Raw genomic sequence first — 19,463 nt, forward strand, 5'->3', positions numbered from 1 at the left:
GGACTGATAAGGAGTTTGGTAGCTCTTGAAAAGCCCAGTGCCAAGTCCTTTGAGGACTTGATTGGGATTGTCTCAAATCACCACAACCCCAAGCCATCTGAAATTGTGCAGCGATTTAAGTTCAACAGTTTTTCACGCTCTCCTGGGATGTCTGTGGCAGTTTGTGTAGCAGAACTGCATCATCTGTCAGAGCATTGTGGGTTTGGAGGCACCTTGAATGCCATGCTGAGGGACCGGCTGCTCTGTGGCATCAATGATGAGTGGATTCAGAGGTGCTTATTGGCAGAATCCAGTTTAGATTTTTTAACAACCCTGAAAATTGCACAACACATGGAGGTTGCAGTTCAGCACACTTTAGATTTACAGGGGGGGTCTCTCAACGTCCAAGTGATACCCAGGCACTTACTGCCACCATGCATAAATTATCCAGTACCATATTGGCTAAAAAGGACTGTCCAGGTGAAGAGAGAAACCACTTACATGGTGCAACTCCCTGTTTTCGCTGTTCAGGGAAACATGATGGCCACCCATGCCCCCACAGGAGTAGTGAGTGCTGGTTTTGCTTGATACAAGGCCATCTAGCCAAAATATGCCATAGAAAAAGGACACAGACAAAGGGGAAGGAAGGTAGCAAGAAGTAGATACACCAGATGGCAAGTACAGGGGAGCATGATAAGGGCACAGATGAAGTGTACATTATGTACAACATTGTTAGAAAAGACTATAAAGAAAAAACACCGCAAGTGGATGTTATTGTTAATGGGAAAAGCATAACTATGAAAGTGGACACAGGGGCTTCTGTGTCTATAATTAGTGAAGCCACTTATAACTGTTTGTGGCCAAAGAGTAAGGGGTCACACTTGAATCCACTGAAAATGATGATACACACATATACTGGTCAAGAAGTCCCAGTGAGAGGCAGTATTAACGTAGAAGTGAAATATGTAGAAGAGACTTTTCAGTTGCCCTTAGTTGTGATAAAAGGAAGAGGCCCTAGTCTTATGGGCCGGGACTGGATAAGACAGCTGAACCTCAACTGGGCACAGCTCAACAAAATTAGCTCATTTGGGACAGGCGCAATTCTTTCAAAACATAAAGAGCTCTTCAGGCATGGGTTGGGTACTCTAAATGGGGTAAACGGTAGGGTTTTTGTGGATCCAGATGCTAAACCACTTTTTTTAAAGCCCCACCCAGTACCATATACTATGCGTCACAAAGTGGAGCAAGAATTAGATCGACTACAGGCTAAAGGTATTGTTGAACCTGTTCAGTTCTCTGAGTGGGCTACTCCAATTGTCCCTGTATTGAAGCCAGATGGTACTGTAAGGATTTGTGGAGACTATAATTTGTGTGAACCATGTAGCACAGTTGGACACATACCCCATTCCTAGAACTGAAGATCTATATGCCACCCTGGCTGGAGGAAAAACTTTCATCACAGACACCAACTTAAGTGATCCATACCTTCAGATTCCTCTTGAGGAAAGTTCAAAACAGTATGTAACAATAAATACTCATAAAGGACTATTTCATTACAATCGGCTCCCTTTTGGCATTTCTGTTGCCTCTGGAATCTTTCAAAGGGCTATGGACAATTTGTTCCAGGGTATGCTGCATGTCTGTGGGTATCTTGATGATATTCTGATTATAGGAACAACAGAGGCAGCACATTTGAAGAACCTAGACCAAGTACTATCAAAGCTGTCATTTGCAGGCATGCATCTCAAGAAAGAAAAGTGCATTTTTCAGGCTCCAGAAGTTGTGTACCTGGGACACAAAATTAATGCAGCTGGCATACTTCCTGTGGAAGAGAAGGTACATACCATTACTGAGACACTGTCATGACGTTTGATTGGAGTTCTGATGTTTCTGAGAATGAGCTAGAAGAGGGGGGCAGCTGGGCTGAGGGTTCTGAAGGGGGAGAGGAAGCTTCCCAGATAGAGGGGGAAAATCTTGAACAGACAACAGACTCGGTTCTCACGCACTCCCCCCCTAGGAATGTGCTGCAGTTACAGACAGAGAGGGAGGAGGAGGACCAAGGTCGTTCAGCTGCAGAGAAGGGTAGAGAGAAATTGCCTGAGGTGTTGGGCCAACTCCCCCACTTCCTACCATCCTTTCCGAATCAGAAGGGGAGGAGGCAGCCGCCCCCCCATCGCCCCACACCCGAAGGCAGTTAAAAAGGCGCCAAAGAAAAGAGGTGGGAAGGGGCATAGATGTGGGCAGTTTGAGGCGGAGTGAGAGGATCCGGGCCCGAAAGCCCCCTTGATAAGGGAGGGGGAATGCTTGAAACTTTGTTCTATCAACTCTCTTCCATGCCGTGGGTTTTGGTTCATGTTAAGAGTTCATGAGGCGAAGAAGCCTATGTCTGGAAATTACTCTAATAAAAACTGATTTGCTTTCATCAAGTGATTCTGTTCTTGAGTCCCAACCTGGGCACGACAGTTTGATAGAACCAACTACTCAACCCTCCTTACTCCCGCCACTTGAACGTGACAAGATGGAAAAGGGAGCTGCTGGGGGGGTAAACCCCACTTCTGAGACGGAAGAAGTGAAACTACTGAGGTCGAGCGTGGCAGACCTACAGTCGGACGTTCAAAGCCTGTTAGCAACAGTGAGAACCTTGAAAGTGGACAACCAGAGCCTGAAATCCACAATAGATCAAATGCGGGCAGCCCCTTCAGCCTCCGTGGCCAAGATCCCAATTGGATTACCACCCAAATATGTGGGCCAGAGCGACCAGATCTCCACTTTCGTGGCCCAATGTGAGATGTATCTGGACATTAAAGATGCAGAATTCCCCAATGATGCTGCCAAAGTGGCATTTGTGATCAGTCTGTTGGAAGGGGAAGCTGCCAAGTGGGTTACCCCCTATCTGATCAGAAAGGATGCCATCCTGGGCAGGTATGGAGCATTTATACAAGCCCTGACCGAAATGTTTCAGGATCCCCAAAGAGCCGAGACGGTGGCTAGGAAATTGCATGCCTTGAAGCAGGGAAAAGGAACTGTGCTGGAATACACCAATGCCTTTAAGAACTTATCCCAAGAGACTGGATACAATGACTCAGCACTGATGTTTATGTACCGAAGTGGACTGAATGCTGAGATATTGGATGAGCTGGCCAGAGTCGCACCGCCAACTGATTTGTCTGGACTAATCCAGCTGTGCCTACAAATTGATCACAGACTGCAAGGAAGATGGTTAGAGAGAAAACAAGAAGTGCAAAAATATTCAGCTTCAGTATCCCGCAGTAAAATCCCTTCGACCCCCGGGACGTCAGGCAACGTGGGGGATGGCTCGGGAGGGGCGCGGACGAAGCTGTCGGAGGAGGAAAGAGACAGACATCGCAGAGAACGTCTCTGCTTTATTTATTCCAAGCCAGGCCATCTAGCCAGGGACTGCGAACCAAAGGAGACCGAACAGGGCCGTCGGGAAACGGAAGCACCCAGTCCTAGTGCAGGCCGGAGGACTGGGGGCAGCGTTGTGCAAAGGGCCTCCGTTAACCCATCCCCCCCTAAAAGGAGTTCTGGTATTACCCATTAGGATTACAACTTCCACAGGAGTGCAGTTCCACTCAACAGCGTTGATCGACAGTGGAGCCTCTACAAACTTCATCGATACCGCCCTAGTCAAATGCCATCATATCCCGTATTGGAAACTGGAAGCCCCCTTATCAGTGGAGACGATAGATGGCAGACCACTAAAGTCCGGGGGGGTCACTAGAGCCACTGAGGATTTGAAGCTAGAAATCCCGGGGCACGAAGAGTTCATTTCCTTGTGTGTGCCAGACCTGTCTAACTTTGAGGTGATTCTGGGAATGCCATGGTTGATAAAGCATGACCCAAAAATAGCCTGGAGAGAAGCAGTCGTGTGGTTTACGTCCCAGTATTGCCACGAAAATTGTCAGCCAGAGAAAGCAATAAAAGCCCTAGCAGGAGCTGTGCAGAAGGTCAAGGAGGTGACCCTCCCCTCGAAATACCTGGACTTTGAGGATGTGTTTAGTGAAAGTGAAGCTGAGACTTTACCCCCCCCATCGGCCGTATGACTGCGCTATTGATTTGGTGCCAGGAGCGAGCATTCCTGCAGGCAAAATCTACTCCCTCACAGACCAAGAGAGAGTAGCTCTAAAAGAATTTTTGGAAAAGAACTTGAAGCGGGGATTTATTCGCCCCTCGCAGTCGCCTGCAGGAGCCCCCCTACTCTTCGTGAAAAAGAAGGGGGGTGAATTACGACCTTGCAATGATTATTGCGCCCTCAACCAAATTACCATCCCGAACAGCTACCCCCTGCCCCTGATTCCAGAGTTATTAGATCGACTGCGTTCGGCCACAATTTTCATGAAGCTGGATCTGAGGGGGGCATATAATTTGGTCCGAATGAAGGAGGGACACGAATGGAAGACGAGTTTCAACACCTCTTATGGTCAATTTGAGTACCTGGTCATGCCGTTCGGGTTAAGTAACAGCCCAGGAGTGTTCCAGAAGTTCATGAACGAAGTGTTTAGGGACCTCTTGGACCAGTACGTGGTTTGTTATCTGGATGACATCCTGATATTTTCAAGAAGCCAGTCAGAGCATGACCAACACGTGAGAACAGTGCTGGGAAGGGTGAGAGAGAATCACCTATATGCCAAGCTGGAAAAGTGTGGCTTCGACCTGTCTTCCCTGGACTTCCTTGGATAAAGAATTTCAGCAGGGGGAGTGGAGATGGATCCCGGAAAGGTGAACTGTGTGTTGGATTGGGGACAACCGACCACCAAGAAAGACGTGCAACGTTTCTTGGGCTTCGCCAACTTCTACAGGAAATTCATCCTGGGCTTCTCCAAACTAACCGCCCCCCTCACAGACTGTTTAAGGGGAAAAGGGAAGTTTCAATGGACAGATCAGGCAACAAGAGCGTTTGAAGACCTGAAAGAGAAATTCGCCTCCGAACCTATCCTACACTTTGCTGACCCGACCCGGCCTTTCATCGTGGAAGCTGACACCTCGGACCAGGCGATTGGGGGGGTTCTCTTGCAGCCTGACAGGGGTGGGAAGGAACTGCACCCGTGTGTATACTACTCTCGAAAGCTCAAGGATGCTGAGAAAAACTACACTGTGTGGGAAAAGGAACTTTTAGCTATCAAAGACGCATTCGAAAACTGGAGGCAATATTTAGAGGGGGCTCAACATCAGATAGAAGTACGATCTGATCACAAGAACCTTGAGAGCCTACAGACAGCTCGGAAATTGAACCAGAGACAGATACGCTGGTCGCAGTTTTTCGCCAGGTTTAACTTCAAAATAAAGTACCACTCCCATACAAAAAATCAGAGGGCGGATGCCCTATCCAGACAACCCCAATACAAAGACGAAAAGGCTGACACCCCCCCCAACACATCATCCCACCGGAAAAACTCACGTTAGGAGCCTGTCAGCCGTCCTGGGAAGAAGAGCTCAAGAGGGCCCAGCAGGGGGATCCAGACATACAACATTACATCCAGGAAATGGAGCGGAGCATGGACTCAGAAGTAAGTTTCCACTGGAGGGATGGGTTGTTGTGGTTTAAAACAGCCAGATATGTGCCAAAAGGGGACTTCAGACTCAGAGTATTGCGTCAATGCCATGACAACGTCACAGCTGGGCACTTCGGCATTTTTAAAACCATTCAAAATGTAGCTAAGGATTTTTGGTGGCCTCAAATGCACAGAGATGTTGAGAACTATGTAAAATCCTGCGCCGTGTGTTTGAGGGCGAAGACAAGCACGGGCAGGCCTGCAGGGCTGTTGGAACCTCTAGCCACTCCAAAGGGGCCCTGGCAGGACCTCTCCATGGATTTTATAACCGATCTACCAAGGTCACAAGGAATGACGGCTATTTTGGTGATCGTGGATTCATTGACTAAAATGGCTCACTTCCTCCCTTGCTCTGGGGCCTTGGACGCCAAGGAGATGGCAAAGGTGTTCATAAAAGAGATTTACAGATTGCATGGGTTGCCAGACAGCCTCGTCTCGGATCGAGGCACCCAGTTCACAGCTAAGTTTTGGAAGGCTGTCTGGAAGCAGTTGAAAATGGAGCTAAGGCTCTCCTCCTCTCACCACCCCCAGACTGACGGACAAACTGAGAAACTTAACGCAGTTTTGGAGAGATACCTGTGTTGTTACATATCTTACCAGCAAACTGACTGGATTTCCTATTTACATGTTGCAGAATTCGCCTACAATAATTCTGTGCACACCAGCACGGGGCAAATACCCTTCTTTGCTAATTATGGATTTCACCCCAAAGCTTTTCCCAGCCACTCAGGCAGTGGGCCGGTACCCGCGGCCGAGGAGTTTTTACAGGAGTTACAGGCAGCCCAGCAAGTGTTGAAACAACAATTAGACGAAGCCAAAAGGGAATACAAAAGAGTTGCTGATCAACGTCGGTGTGAGGGGCCCCCCTCAAGGTGGGCGATCAAGTGTGGCTGTCAACCCGCTTTCTTAACATGCCGGGTAAGTGCAGAAAGTTGCAGGATAGGAGAGTGGGACCCTTCAAAATCCAGGCTCAAATCAACCCAGTGGCTTTTCGTTTAAAGTTGCCAGAGACTTTTAAAATGCACCCAGTATTCCACCGTTCCGTGCTAACAAAGCCCCCCCCCAGTGAGCTGAGGCTGATAGAATCTCCAGGGCCACCGATGTTGGTGGGGGGGCAAACAGAGTTTGAAGTGGAGCAGATCCTAGACTCCAGGAGAAGGAGAAACCAGCTGCAGTATCTAATTTATTGGAAGAATTATGGGCCAGCCGACAGATCCTGGGAAAAAGCAGAGGACATTCACGCCCCCATTTTAGTGAGAGACTTTCATGAGAAATTCCCTCATCGCCCCAAACCAACAGGGTGGGAGGGAGCACAGCTTGGAGAAGAGAATGATGTCATGACGTTTGATTGGAGTTCTGATGTTTCTGAGAATGAGCTAGAAGAGGGGGGCAGCTGGGCTGAGGGTTCTGAAGGGGGAGGGGAAGCTTCCCAGATAGAGGGGGAAAATCTTGAACAGACAACAGACTCGGTTCTCACGCACTACCCCCCTAGGAATGTGCTGCAGTTACAGACAGAGAGGGAGGAGGAGGACCAAGGTCGTTCAGCTGCAGAGAAGGGTAGAGAGAAATCGCCTGAGGTGTTGGGCCAACCCCCCCCACTTCCTACCATCCTTTCCGAATCAGAAGGGGAGGAGGCAGCCGCCCCCCCCATCGCCCCGCACCCGAAGGCAGTTAAAATGCGCCAAAGAAAAGAGGCGGGAAGGGGCGTAGATGTGGGCAGTTTGAGGCGGAGTGAGAGGATCCGGGCCCGAAAGCCCCCTTGATAAGGGAGGGGGAATGCTTGAAACTTTGTTCTATCAACTCTCTTCCATGCCATGGGTTTTGGTTCATGTTAAGAGTTCATGAGGCGAAGAAGCCTATGTCTGGAAATTACTCTAATAAAAACTGATTTACTTTCATCAAGTGATTCTGTTCTTGAGTCCCAACCCGGGCACGACAGACACCTGCACCAAAGTCAGTTTTGGAACAAAATCCTTTTGGGGTTGCTAAACTATTATGGCAAATTCTTACCCAATTTGGCAACTGGTTTGACACCATTACATAGACTTTTACAAAAAGGGATAAAATTCCATTAGGGTCAAGAGCAGGCAAGTGCTTTTGCAGCAGCAAAGAACTTGTTGAAGTCATCAATGCTCCTTATTCATTATGACAGTTGTAAAGAACTCTTGTGATGCTTCTCCATAAGGAGTGGAAGCAGTGTTAGCCCACCGAATATCTGATGGATCTGGGCATCCCACTAGTTATGCATCAAGATCCCTAGCCCCAGCAGAAAAAAACTACTCACAGCTAGAACATGAAGGGTTAGCAGTAGAAATTCCATTCATATCTATATGGCAGATGTTTTGTCATACAATCAGATCATAAGCCCCTTCAGGGTCCGCTGGGAGAGAATAAGCCAGTACCGCCAATGGCATCTGCTAGAATCCAGAGATGGGTCTTGATGTTGTCTGCGTATGACTACAAATTTCAATATAAACCAAGCCCTGAGTAATGCTGATGCCCTTACCTGACTTCCACTACCAGATTGCCCAAAGTCAGTACCCCAGACTACTGAAACCATTCTTCATATTGAATTGATGTCCACATCCTTGATAGATGCATCAAAGATTAAATGAGAAACGGACCAAGATCCTCTGTTATCTAGAGTGCGAAGAATGGTCACAAATGGATGGATTGAGGGGGGAAGCACAGATCTACAGCCCTACTATCAGCATAAGGAGTCCTTGAGTATCCAGGATGGATGTTTATTATTGGGGTCTCAGATAGTAGTACCACTAGGGAATCGGTCTGCTGTGCTAAAATTGTTGCATGAAGCACATCCTGGCATTGTATGGATGAAGGGATTAGCACATAGTTATGTATGGTGGCCTGGAATAAACCAGCAGATTGGGACAGTGGTATGACAGTGTGGGACTTGTCAATCTAACCACCATGCTCCTCCAAAAGCACCCTTACATCTGTGGGAATGGCCACAATGACCCTGGGCAAGACTTCACATCGATTATGCTGGTCCACTCATGGGAAAAATGTTAATAATAACAGATGCACATTCCAAATGGTTTGAAGTTCACATCATGTCCTCCACTACTGGTGAAGCAACTGTGGATAAACTCCGCCTGTCTTTTTCTACTTTTGGATTGCTGGAAGTAGTGGTAAGAATCGGCTACAATTTACAGGTGTAATTTTCTAAGAATTTTTGGACAAAAACCACATCAAGCATGTAAGAATTGCTCAGTATCACCCATCTTCCAATGGCCTAGCAGAAAGAACTGTACAGACCTTGAAAGACGGACTAAAAAATATGACACAGGTCAGCTTAGAACTAAATTAGCCAGATTCCTTTTCCAGTATCGTGTTACACCACATTTCACCACAGGAAAATCACCAGCAGAACTACTAATGGGTAGGAAATTGCATACACAACTGGACATCCTATACCCTGATGAGGCTATTAAGGTGTGTGAGAAGCAGGAAGCACAAAAATTCTACTATGACTTAAAAACAGAATCAAGAACCCTAATAGTGGGCAACCTAATTTATGCACTTAAGTTTCGGACTGGACCTCGTCGGCTGGAAGGTCGTCTTGTAGCACAGGCAGAACCCCTCTCATGGGTGTTGGAATTACCAGATGGGAGGCATATTCGGCGACACCAAAATCAAGTGTGTTTATACCATGGAGAAGAGTTTCCTGCAAAGGGTCCACAGACTGAAGTAGAAGAGCAAATCGATGTGGAACCATTACACTACCCATTTGATACAACCAGAGAGATTGACAGGCCCACAATGTCTGCATCAGATCCTAACACTGTTTTAGATAGGGTTGCCATATTGCCCAGTTAGCCGGGTTTTACCCAGATTCTTTCCATGCCACCCAGCGCCTGCTTAGCCCATTAGGTGGCCCGGATTCTCAGCTTTAATTAAAAAAAAATTAAGTTTCTAGGTGGTCCAGTTCTCGAGATATACATTAAAATGTCAGCTGCCTCCCCTGGCTGTTAAATCTTTTTTTAAAACAAATCTGTCCTGTATAGCACTTTGTAGCTCTAACCCCGTCCGTTCAGAATTGCAGCCAATAAGTGAAGCCAGGGTTGTGTTTGGTTAACTGTTCCCTCTCCAGTCCTATTTTAAAGCAATTAGGCAGGGCTTACTTAGGTATTACAGTTTTTGTTATGTAGGAAACTACATAACAATACTGATTTTTTAAAAACTAATACTGATTTTTCTGCAATGGCCAACTGGTTTGACAATAAACTATTATGTGGGTGGTATGTATTTATACATCTGCAGTGTGTGTGTGTGTGTGTATGGAGTCTTTCCAACAACCCTGTGAGGTAGGGTTGGTGATTGGAAACCAAGGCAACTCACAATAAGAAATAAATCCCTTTAAAATCCAATAACCATAAAGCAAGAATAAACAGTTGGAAAACAACCTAAAGAGGTATGATTCTGAATTTTAGGATGGGTGAATGAAGTTTATTAATTTATTATTTGATTTATATCCCACCCTTCCTCCCAGTAGGAGCCCAGGGCGGCAAACAAAAGCACTAAAAGCACTTTAAAACATCATAAAAAACAGCCTTTAAAAATATTACAATATCTTTGAAAATACGTTTAAAAAGAAAAGGCTTAAAAACATATTAAAAAGCAATTCCAACACAGACTCAGACTGGGATAAGGTCTCAATTTAAAAGGCTTCTTGAAAGAACAAGTGCCTTATCACTTGAGGCTGTAGTTCTCTGCACACTTCCCAGTTTGAGTAAGCCCCACTGAATACATTGGGATTTGCTTCTGAGTAAACAAACATCGGATTGCACTATAAATATCTTTACAGATTGTGTAATTAATAAACATATTTGATAGTCATGTTTATATAAATATTTCTTCATACTGTGTCCCAATAAGTATTTGATTTCACACTATGGTTGTAGATGATTTTTTCCTCTACATTTTAAGTGTGCCCTTCTTCCTTGGGGTGGTCATGGTTCTCTGTTGTTTTCATCCTGAGGGGAGGATAGGCTGAGAGATGGTGAGTAGCACATGGTCACCCAGTACACTTTATAGCTCATTTCCATTTTGAAAAGTTGATTAAGTAGATCAACACATTTAAAGCACATCCAACTCACATTTAAAGTGCATGACTTCCCCTAAAGAATCCTGGGAAGTGTAGTTCCCCCCTCACAGTTATAGTTCTCACCACCCTTACCAAACTAAAATTCCCATGATTCTGTAGTGGGATTCATGTGCTTCAAATGTGTGTTGAATGTGCTATAAATGAATGGTGTGGATCTACCCTAGGTATGATGTGCATTCAAGAGTGAATTGCAAATAACAATTTTAAAATATACTTTTTTGAACAGGGGGTGGGTTGTAGCTCATCGGTAGGGCGTATGCTTTGCATGCAAGGTCCAAAATTCAATTCCTGGAAAAACTATTGCCTGGAATCCAATGCTAGTCCATGTCATGAGTACTGAGCTAGATGGTACGAAATGGCCTGAGTCAGTATAAGACAGATTCCTTTGTTCCTAAAAATGGGAAGAGACTCAAGGGCCACAATGACTCCAACATTTATTTATATATTTTTATTTACAACATTTATATACTGCTTTATTGTAAAAAATCTCAAAACGGTTTACAGAAAGAATTAAAACAATAAAATTATTGGCAAAAGCATTAAGGACAGATATTTAAAAACATTCAAAATAATAAAACCAACAATGAGTTAAAAACAGATTTAAAAACACAATAGCTTCTACATGCCTGGAGAGGCTTGCCTCAAGGAAACTGATTTTAGCAGGTGCTGAAAAAAGGTGTCTGCCTAATGTCAATAGGCAAGGAGTTCTAAAGCATAGGTGCTGCCACACAAAAGGACTGATTTCTTACAAGAGCAGAACAAGTACTATGTGGCACCCATAACATGGAAAGCACAGCTTGAACTTGGCCTGGTAGCAAATCAGCAACCAATGCTGAATTCAGAGCAGAGGTGTAATGTGCTGATAGGATCTCACTCATGTCAGCAATTGTGCTGCAGCATTCTGCATTAACTGCAGTCCCCAGGTCACGTTGTGCTGCATGGGGATTTCTGTAACCTTGGCTGACTGGCTGCTAGGATATTTTTACTTGGGTTTTTGGTTATGAATCCTGACTGGTTGTGTGATGCTGAGTTTTCTGCCTTATAGGAATCTTGTTGTGGTTGGTATGGTATTGCATCTAGGAGAGTGTTACTGCCTTTTGTGTTGTTGTTTTTTCTATTTGCATTTCACTTATCTTTAACCTCACTCTGTTACAGCCATAGAAGCAACAGCAGTGGTTCCATGTGCTCAGGTCAACCCCCTTAAACCCATTGATGATGCACCTTGTCGGTTGCATGACAGTTTGTTTCTTGCCCAATAATGGTAAAAGAGAATTCACATATTTGGAAGTGTGGCTACAACTGTTGTTCCCAAGCTGCTGCCTATGAAAGTAGACCAAACCATGTGTGTTTTCTCTCTGTCCATTATTGCTCACTGGAATTGGGTTGGCTGTCAAAGTGAGTTTATAGCAGCCCACAGGGTAGACAGAAAGGGTAGAGAATCTTCTTACTCTTACTCATTTCTCAGACCTCTTTCTGAAGGGTCAAATCTGTTAAGAATTTTGAAGCAGCCATGTTAAAAGATAGGGGCAGGGCACTGCAGGCAGGGGGTTGCCAACCCTGCTTGGATATGGATGTCTTTGCAGAGGATCCCTAGTCAAGGTTTACCAACAGCGCAATCCATACTATATCTACTCAGAAGTAAGTCTTGTTTTCTATGGTGCTTAGTCCCTTAGTAAGTGTGTTTAGAATTGCAGCCTTTGGGGGCATCCATCTTTACTCCTGAGTGTTCCTATCTAACATCCCCACAACACTAGGCTCCTTTCTTCCTACAATGGCCATCTGGTGACTGGCCTGGCCTGGGGGCACTTAAACCCTTCTTGCTGAAAGCAAATGGGCTAGATTAAATGTTCCCTACCCGGGCTCCATATTTTAGCTAAGGTTTCTATCTTAATTTGCAATCAGATAATTTTTTTTTAATTGTATGCTCTAAACAACTGTGATTGATGCTTAATGTATCATGCTTAATGACAGCACTAGGGCGCATCCCTGTGACATCACTCAGGCACACCCCCTGACATCACTCAGGAGTACCCCCTCTGGCCCGCCCCTGAAATCTTAGGGTTTGGGATGCTTCTGACCTGGCAACCCTAATTCCTGCCTTCCATTGTTCTTAGCCAATGAGGGACACCACACTTGTCCTTGAAAAATCAAGAATTTTAGTCTGCTTGCCTGCTGCATCTGCAGAATCTAGCAGGTTAGAAAACTGCGCATGCTCACTTGATCAACACATGCAGCTCCACCCCTAACCCATACACTTTCTGGCTGCGTCAGCAAGGAGAAGCAGCTTTCATCTCAGTTGCCTGTTTCTCAGGATATGTGTGTTAAGTGGTGAATGCAATGGGAGGGTCTGCCTGTCATCATGGAGGATGGAATAAAAGGGTTTGATTCCACCAAACACTCCCTCCCCTGAACAGATACAAGATATAAAAGCAGACCTCTCTGTAGAAAAGGCAGTGATACTAGCATTTGCATTTTTCAGCCCTGTACCCACCTTGTTAAAATGGTGCTTACTCTAAGTAAAGTTGCATTGGAATGCAGCCTCACTCACCCTGTTGCCTGACAGAGTCTCTGTTCAGCAATTCAGGAAAGGCTAAAAAGTATTTTTTGATACATACCCTTCTTCAAAATGACTGGCAGGCATCTCTCCACCAAAGATCACCCTACTTCCATCTCCCCAGGGATGGATATGTGTGTGTGTGTGTGCACGTATACCTACACACATGCATATATATACATACAGAGGCGCTCCCTCTATGCATATATTCAGTGCAGTGGGGGGTGTAACCTTCCCCCCCTTAAGACTAATAGGAATGGAAAAGCTACCCTGTCTAATGCTACCACAGCTTGCCAGGTCTCTAGAATTCACTGCATTTTTATTTTCTTTTTAAAAAAAGAGGTGCCAGCACCCAGGTCTCCATCATGTTCCACCCTTAATCATAGAAGGCTCCATTTCCTCTCTCTCTGATCGGATATGTGAGAATTGGTGTACTAAAGACACTTTAGATAAGATGATTGGCAGACCTGATAATATTGAAATCTTGATTTCTATCTGCGTTAAAAGTTGTACGATTTTTATAGTGCTGCATTGACTTGTTTTACGTTTGTTGTGTTTTTGTTTTTACATTGATTGTGCATTTTTATTGTTTTTACTATGTTTGTAAGCTGTCCTGAACTCTATTTTTAACAGTGGAAAGGCAGGATATAAATCCTCTTAATAAATAAATATTCCATAATAGGCATTTCAGGTTGAAAATGAAAGATTTTTTTAAATCTTCAAATCCTCCCCCAGTTTTTGGTGGTAATTACTAGGCACAAAACAAAACTGGACAATGCAACTTTTAATATGATTAATTTGCCTAATCAGGACATGATTTGCATAATATGCAAATTATGCACATAATTTATAATTTGCATAATATGCAAATCAGCCTGCCCGGATTTGTGGAATTGGAATATGGCAACCCTCCAGAAGGCCACTGTAGGAAGAAAGGAGCCTAGTGTTGTGGAGATTTTAGATGGGAGCATTCAGGAGTAAAGATGGATTCCCACGGGCTGCAATTCTAAATACAGTTACTAAGGGACTAAGCCTCATAGAACTCAATAGGACTTACTTTTTTTTTTATCATTAATTTTTATTCCAATTTTCAAAAACAAAACAAAACAAAACAAAAATAATTAAACAATAAAATAAAATGTTGACTTCCGATTTGTCGCAGATCAGTTATAGGTCTACAATATATAACAAACCTGTCATTTAAATTATATTACAAAATCACTTTCCTCCAGTAGTTATCTTAATTAATCGTCAAGTCTCATAAAACATTACTTTATTCTTTCCACAAAAAGTCAAAGAGAGGTTTCAATTCTTTGAGAAATATATCTATCAATTTTTCTCCAAATAAACATGTCGATTAATCCATCTCATCAAATCTGTTAGGTCCAATAGTTTCTATAGCCATTCTTCCATTATCAATATTAATTCCATCTTCCATCTTCCATCCTTGCACCCATAATAATCCTGTTAAGTCCAGTAATTTCAGTAGCCATTCTTCCATTATCAGTGTCCCAAAATAATCTTGCTGTCATAGCCATAGTCATATAATAAGAGTCTGATGGGAATTTCCTTTTCCATCTTCCATCCTCAATAATCCTGTTAAGTCCAGTAATTTCAGTAGCCATTCTTCCATTATCAATATCCCATAATAATCTTACTGTCATAGCCATAGTCATATAATAAGAGTCTGATGGGAATTTCCTTTATCACAAATATTTCCTTGCCATCAATTCTGAATGTGTTGCTGAAATATTGTTGTAAAGTCATATCTCTGTTCTTCTTTTTTACGAAATGCACTGGCACATCTCTTGAGAGTTTTTCCATTGTCACATATCTGTAATTAATTCCATAGATTTTTTCTATGTCAAGCTCCATCACATCATTCCAGTCCAGAAATTTATCCAAGACATTGATAGCTTTATCTCTAATATCTTCATTAATTTCTTCAGAGACAACGTTGAATTCCAAACAATAAATTTTATCTCTAATATCCATAAACTCCAAGTCTTTTTCCAGTTCCACATTTGTTCCAATCTCCAGGGCTTCCATCTTCCCTTTAATTTTTCTTTTTTCATCTTCTAATGCTTGTCCAGTTGTATCTCTGATCTCATCAACCTCCTCTCTCACAAGATCCCCTATTTCTTTAAGCTCCTGCTTCATTTTGCCAAATTCAATTTTCATCTCCTGTCTACCCTGTCTCAGGGTTTGTTTTGTTATCTCGATCTCATCCATTATTTTCTGAAACATAATTACTTCCAGGATCTCAGCCACTTTCTTGATTGCCATTCTTAAAACCACGAAGAAAAAAAACACCACTTCTTATTCCAGCAACAATTGCGTTAATATTCCAAGCCTGATGACATCACAGTGTAGACAGCACAGCCTGCCTTATCTCTTATATGTTCTGGAATGCAAAACAAATTTAGTTCACAGCATCAAAACAGTTAGTGGCATCGTGAACAAGCAGATTCGTCAAAATGAAATAGACCAAAAAAAATAGTCCCAGACATATAATACTCCAAAGTTCATAAATCAGATTTATTTATTTTTTCTCCTCGGAATAGAAATCCCTCATCCGTTTGTATCTTTAAAATGCACAATTCCAGGCCAGCTTTTTGCAATAATAACAAAGATAAGCTTTTTCAATTTCTTTCCTCCTTAATTTCGTGAATGAAAGAGAAGAGTTATAACTCACCCAGGGATTCTTTATAGCTGATTCATTGACAAATATCTTTTTGCTGCAACAATTTAAACCAGATGATAAAAACAGAAAGAAGGATGCTTGCCTGTTAAAATCCGTTTTCCTTTGAAGAAAAGATAAACATGTCACTTAATCAGTTAGAGCTTGTTTGGAAGTCCGTCCGGCACTGCTGGCTGAACCTTCTCTCATAAACTAATGAAATCCAGTCCTCCCAACAAACACAGGCTTTTGTGGTTAATCTCTACGTTTCTCCCTGCCCGGGAGAAAGTCTTTACCAGTCAAAAAAAATGTTCTCACTGATTTTAAAACTGAAAAAGCTTCCTCTGAGACGAGAGCTCATCTCAAAGGCAGACACAGGCGAAGTCACCCTTCCCGGAAGTCAATAGGACTTACTTCTCAGTAGATATGGTTTGGATTGTGCTGTTGATAAAGCTTGACCAGAGATCCTCTGCAAATATATCCATATCCAAATAGGGTTGGCAACACCTTACCTATTAACATGGCTGCTTCAAATTTCTTTTCAGATTTAACCCTTCACTTCAGAAAGAGGTCTGAGAAATGAGTAAGAGTAAGAAGATTCTCTACACTTTTCTGTCTCTCTTGTAGGCTGCTATAAACTCACTTTGACAGTCAACCCAATTCCACTGAATAATAATTGACAGACAGAAAACACACATGGTTTGGTCTACCTTCATAGGCAGCAGTTTGGGAACAACAACAATTGCAGCCACGCTGCCCAGTATGTAAATTCTCTTTTCCCACTCTTGGGCAAGAAGCAAACCATCATGCAAACAACAAGGTGCATCATCATTGGGTTTAAGGGGGTTCAGCAGAGCGCATGGAACCACTTGTTGCTTCTATGGATGAAAGGGAGTGATGATAACGGTAAATAAAATGCAAATAGAAAAACAAAAGTCAGTGATGATTTCCTAAATGTAATACCATACCAACCATAACAAGATTCCTATGAGTAAGGCAGAAAACTCAGTATCCCACAACCAGTCAGGATTCATAACCAAAAACCAAAACTAAAAATAATCCTGGCAGCCAGTTAGCCAAGGTCACAGAAATCCCCAATGCAGCACAACCTGACCCGGGGGCTGCAGTTAGTGCAGAATGCTGTGGCATGATTGCTGACATGAGTGAGCATGTTCTGTTCTGAAATACATCTGTTCTGAAATCTGCACTGGTTGCTGATTTGCGACAAGGCCAAGTTCAAGGTGCACTTTCCATGTTACAGGTGCCACATAGTACTTGTTCTGCTCTTGTAAGAAATCAGTCCCTTATTGTGGCAGCACCTACGCTTTGGAACTTCCTGCCTACTGACATTAGGCAGACACCTTCATTGTACTCTTTTCAGCACCTGCTCAGAACATATTTGTTTAGGCAAGCCTATCCAGGCAGGCAGAAGCTGTTGTGTTTTTAATCTGTTTTTAACTCATTGTTGGTTTTATTATTTTGAATGTTTTAAAATACTTGTCTTTAACTGTTTTTGCCAATAATGTTATTATTTTGATTCCCTCTGTAAACCGCTTTGAGATTTTTTACAATAAAGTGGACATAAATGTTGTAAATAAAATACATAAATAAATTTTGCAATCACTGTGGCCCTTTGGTCTCTTTCCACTTTTAGGAACAAAGGACCTTATACCAGGCCATTTGATACCATCTAGCTTAGTACTGATGACATGGACTGGGATTGGCTCTCCAGAATTCCAGGCAATAGTCTATTCCAGAAATTGAATTTTGGACCTTTGCATGCAAAGCAAATGCCCTGCTACTGAGCTACAGCCCTTCTCCTGTTTTTAAAAAGTATCTTTTAAAATAGTTCTTTTCAGTCACTAATGAATGCAAATCATACCTAGGGCAGATCCACACCATTCATTTAAAGCACATCCACCCCATATAATAGTTTATTGTCAAAACCAGTTGATCATTGCAGAACATTTTTTTAAAAATAAAATCAGTATTAGTTTCCTACCAAATAAAAGCAGACACACCTAGGGAAGCCTTTCCTTTCTTCCTTTCTTTGCATGTCAGCTTGAACTAAAGGCAAGCCGCAAAAAGATCTCTGCCAAAAGATGCTTGCAGTCAGCACCTATCAGCTGATCAACACCGACTTCAAACCCCACTTTTGGCAGGGATCAGTTGCACTCAGGTGTTCCTGACTGGGACTTTTGAGTTTAGCCAATCCCAGCACTGATTTAAAAGGCACCGAAAGTTAGCTATGCTTCCCATGGATCAATCCAGAGCACAATGTAAGGTCCGGGTTTGGATTGCCAGGTCTCCGATTTTTGCCTGGAGACTCTGGATTTTTTTTGGTCCTCTCTGGGTCTCCGGGCAAGCCGCCCTAATGTCTGGACTCTCAGTTTTCTTAAAAAAAAACACACAAAAAAAGACACCCAAGTTTCTAAGTGGTCTGGTACAAGAGATATACACCAAAACATCAGCTCTCCCCCGCAACGTCTGTTAAATGAGCTCATAGCTGGCTGCTCTAACCCCACCCTTTCAGATTTGTAGCCAATAAGTGAAGTCAGGGTTGTGATTGATGAGGAATTTGTTGACCTCCAAGCAATAGCTAGAATGCATTTGCAAGGCCAGAAAACTGTTGTCTTTTCCTTCTTGTCTGAAAATCTCATAAACTGGGTAAGTTGATAGCAATGGGTTACACTGAAAGCAATTAGGCAGGGCTTACTAACTGTCAAAGTGATCTGTCCAAGGGGGGAGTTGAGGATCTGGCCTGTCCCTACCCCTGCAGTATAGGAAAGGATTGCCACCTGACTTAGCTGACCTGTGTCTACTCCTATTCCAAAAAGACTGAAATAATTTCCATTCTTGTTCAAATCTATTAACCTTTTGTATCCCTTGTAATCTTAATGTTGCAAAGAAACACTTCTTTTCTTTTCCAATATTTAGCATATAATATCCTAACATCCACTGTCATATATTAAAGTAATTTCTCTCTCCCTTATGGGAACACATATTTTAAATAATTTAACAAATATATCTCAGGATCTAATCAAACAAGGTGTCAAGATCTTATTAAGAGTAGCTGCAATTTTCTGCCAAAACTCCTTTGCCATCACTGGAAGGGTCCACTAACTGTGGATAAAATCCACCCTATTTCTATTACATTTCCAATACTTGTTGGTGCCTGTGTTACATGTTCTAGCTAATGAGGTATAATTTACCAAGTTGTCCACATCTGTATGATAATAATAATGTTAATTTATTCCTGTTTTCCCAGATATTTTCCATTTTGTCTCTGGAATCCTTCATCCTATCATTTCTTCACATCTTTGAGTGCAGTCAGGACTTGCTCTTCTATATGCTTGATAATTCTATCTTTAATAATGCTTTCCACAAATTTGGGAAGCCAGATGAGCAATGTCACCCCATTATCCACTACTGTCAGTCAGCATAGACAGTACTGAGCTAGATTGACCCATGGTTTGACACAGTATAAAGCAGCTTCCTATGTGCTTTCTCATCCAATAATTCCTTCCTTCCTGACTGGGTGACAAGGAG

The 19,463-nt window shown here is 43.0% G+C and overlaps 1 pseudogene; it reads left to right on the plus strand.

Annotated features, from left to right (window-relative positions):
* The first annotated feature begins 650 nt into the window (after positions 1–650).
* On the plus strand, positions 651–17,608 carry LOC133389669 (uncharacterized protein K02A2.6-like; annotated as a pseudogene).
* Positions 17,609–19,463: the final 1,855 nt, after the last annotated feature.

Source organism: Rhineura floridana, chromosome 7 (assembly GCF_030035675.1).
Source record: "Rhineura floridana isolate rRhiFlo1 chromosome 7, rRhiFlo1.hap2, whole genome shotgun sequence".
Lineage (NCBI taxonomy): Eukaryota > Metazoa > Chordata > Lepidosauria > Squamata > Rhineuridae > Rhineura > Rhineura floridana.